Source organism: Mus pahari, chromosome 5, assembly GCF_900095145.1.
Source record: "Mus pahari chromosome 5, PAHARI_EIJ_v1.1, whole genome shotgun sequence".
NCBI lineage: Eukaryota > Metazoa > Chordata > Mammalia > Rodentia > Muridae > Mus > Mus pahari.
The window spans coordinates 149,892,143-149,896,041 of record NC_034594.1 but is presented as its reverse complement, the minus strand read 5'-3'; positions in this window follow the sequence as shown (position 1 = coordinate 149,896,041).

Here is a 3,899-nt window from a genome sequence, read left to right as displayed (position 1 = left end):
CACACCACACACACACCCCACCCCCCACACCACACACACACACACACACACACACACACACCCCACACACCCCCACACCCCCCACACACATACACACACCCCATTCTTGCCCCTCCTTTTGTAGTCAGACAAGATTCTTCAAGGGGGCCTTCTTCAGAAGTAGTAGCCCAGGCTGTTAAACTGCTAAATAAACAAGTACGACTGAGGTAGACCTGTCCCTGAGATGGCAAAGCTTAGATCTGTCTATTCCACAACCTACTGATAAGGCAGAAATGAGACTAGATCAACTAATGAAGAAACTACTGGTGTGTCCTGACAACCATTGCAATGTGGTAGATAATATCTCTTTTGAGAAAGAAATTATAAAGGAACACCTTGGCCCTTAACCACAGTTTTGAGGGGTTGGGGTTGCCTCACAAGTAGCAAAAAACGTATATATGAATGGAAAGACCTGGAAGACCAGGGAGTTCCAGGGGAAGGGGATGGAAATCTTCAGGGACCAGGAGGGAGGAAACAGCAAGTGTACAGAGATGTAAAAAAAAACTCTCATGAGTGAGAATGCAGAGTGTGGAGGTAAAATACTGGAGGGGCAAAGAGAATAGAACCCAAATTGCTCAGTGAAGTCCAATAACAGCCTCCTGAGCTGAAGGTAAAGGAGTTTGTAAGCCAAGACACAATGGAGATGCTCTGGGCAAGTCTCAGGGGGAGATCACAGTGCTTAGAACTGCAGTTAGGAAATTAAAAGCATCAGAGTGCAGAGAAAGGCAGGAACATGCAAAGGCTCAACCATGAGGAGGCTGAGCCACTGTGGGCAACAGGGAGGGAAGGTGGGGATCTTCAGTCACCCACAGGAACACTGAGCAGGGTACTCGGGGAGAAGGAGACTCAAAGACTGGATCTGGAACACAGAGGCTTGGGGTTGAAGGTGTGCGCTGAGTGAGGTAGAGGGGAGGGCTTGGCGTGTGGTGCTTAAGATGCTGCGAGCAATTGAAACTTGGCAGAGTCTCCATATGACTTCATCTGAATTGCATTTCAGATATTAGCTCACCAACTGTTCCGATGTTGTTTCTTTGTTACCTACCAGTATTTCCCGAAAAGAGTGCGTACAGGCTTGAGTTATCAGACCAGGGCTGTCCAAGTGGAGTTTAGTCTATCACTGACAAAGTACTTGTTAGAGAAAGTGTTCTCAACAAAGCTGCATGAAGATTGTATCCTTAGACTCTGGGCTGCCTTATGCCAGCCGTGAAATCTTGATCTGATTTTTTTTTGTTGTTTTTTGCCCAGTCCTTCCTTCAGTCTCACTTCCATATAAACATGAGCACGCGCGCGCACGCACACACACACACACACACACACACACACACTATTATTCTAAGCCCACACACTATCAACTGTGAAGGACTGATACACAGGTAAATAACCATGTGTCTTTAAAAGAGTTTACAAATCTGTTGAGGACTCAGTAACCAGCTGTAGTTTTGATACCTGAGCACCAAGTATGCTAAAACAGTGAGTTAGGCAGTGCTGAGATACGCACTCTTAACTGCTGGGCTGTCCCCCTAGCCCCAGATTAGCCTTTCTTCTCTTCGTAACCAAGAATCTGACAGAAACAATTGAAACAAGGAAAGACTTAATTTGGATCCATGGTTTTAGAGGGTCAGGCCCTGGCTGCTTGGTCCTATTCTCTTGAGTAAAGCATCAGGGTAGCAGAAGTGTGTGATAAAGGAGATTCTTCACCAGGAAGCAGAGAGAGAGAGACAGGAAGGGACTAGGGCCCTCACTTCACGGAGCCAGACCAGTGAACCACTTCCTCTACCTAAGCCCCATCTCCTAAACCTTCCTGAGTATCCCCGAATAGCACCAATGATAACAGCCAGATGGCAGAATTGGAAAGTTTGTTGTACTACTTATTAATATTGAGAACTTTGACTAAATTAGTAAAGGTCCTGGTGCCTTCTTACCTGTAAAACTGTAGTAAAAACTTTGCTCCCTAGGGCTTTACAAAAATTAAATGATAAATATACTTCAAGCAGTGCTAAGGACTCACTTATGTTCCTAGTCTATGTTAAGCAGCTAATACACCTTGGCTTTTCTTTATTTTATCTATCTATCTATCTATCTATCTATCTATCTATCTATCTATCTATCTATCTGTCTGTCTGTCTGTCTGTCTCTGTCTCTCTCTGTCTCTCTGTCTCTCTCTGTCTCTCTCTCTCTCTCTCTAGTTTTCCAGACAGGCTTTCTCTGTGTAGCCCTAGCTGTCCTGAACCTGTCCTGGAAATAATTCACCCTGTAGATCTCAAACTCAGAGACCAGTCTGCCTCTGCCTCCACCTCCCCAGTGCTGGGATTAAAGGTGTACACCACTACTGCCCAGGATCTTGGCAGTGCATTCAAATGTTAGAGTTAGCATTAGGGTTAATTTAATCCCTGTACTGGTTCCACAAAACCAGTATTATTTTCTCCACTCATATATGAAGAACTTCAAGACCCAGAAAAGAGAATCAATCTCCCCCAAGTGTTTGACAGTTCCATAGGTCTTATTTCAGGGCAGACAGCGTTAAGGAAGTATGCTCTGACTCTCAAAGTGACCTGTAACCCCAAAACTGGAGACAAATTAAAACTGGCTAGTCAGTAAATAATGAAAAAGGATGAGAACTCCTAGTAGCATCCCCTGATTTAAGCTTATCCCACAGATAGTCAGTTAGCATTATTTGATTGTGATAATAAATTAGATTGGCCAGGTATTTTCCTCTTTTATTTTATGAACTATCCTGGGAGGCAAAGCTTATTGAAAAATTAGCTTCTAATTTCCCATGACCGAAACTAGTTTGCTATAATTAATAAGTAAATTGATGGAGTTTTAGACAATGTGAGCGTATAGTCAGAAGGCTCTGTGAAAACGTTAACAAGAAGTGTGCCTTACACAGAGATGCAGGGAGCAGCTAGGGGGCTGCAAATAGCAGCTCTGGGCTGCACAGAGATGGGTGGTCTCCTAGGGGCCTACTACTTCCCACCCACCAATCCCCTCTGGAGATACCTACTCTAGGCTGGCTCTCCTCGGGTGCTTTCTTATTCTTCCTTAAAGAGTCTTTGCCCTTTCTCCTCCTTTTTTCTTTCTTTCTTTCTTTCTTTTTTTTTTTTAAAGGCAGGTCTCACTACTACATAGTTCTGGCTTGCCCGGAACTTGAACTCACAGAGGTCCTCCTGCCTCTGCCTCCTGAGTGCCAAGATTAAAGGTGTGTGACATCTTGGCAAACTTTGAAGTCTTTATTATTTTTTTAAGATTTATTTACTTTTATTTGATGTATATGAGTGTTTTGCTTGCAGTATCTGTAGAAGCTGGAAGAGGGCTCTTGGATCCCTTGGAAATGGAGTTATAGATGACTGTGAGCTGCCATGTAGCCGCTGGGAACCAAGCATGGGTCTGCTAGAAGCACAGAGAGGTGTTGTTAACCACTGAGCCTTCACGCCAGCTCCCCAAAGAGTCTTTTAAATCTCCAGCTTCTTTGCCTTCTAGTTGAGCTTCCAGAATGAATTTGGGGTCAGACTTCCTCTCAGGATAAATGTATATCTAGAGTGACCTCAGATCATAGGATCTCAAAGCCAAAGCCACCCGTGAATATAGAAAGAGTTGCGTCAGGCACCAAGACGAAGAAACAAAACGAAGGCTGCAGATGTAAAGGGAAAATGCACATGATGGAACAGGGCAGTGGGGCTCAAAAGATTGCATGCTGGGTAAGAGCACTTCTTTTTCTTGCAGAGAACTAACTGCCTCTCTCTCTCTCTTGTTCCAGAAGATCTAACACCTTCATCTGATCTCCAAAGGCACTGCACACACGTGGCCCCCATAAACTCTCTCTCTCTCTCTCTCTCTCTCTCTCTCTCTCTCTCTCTCTC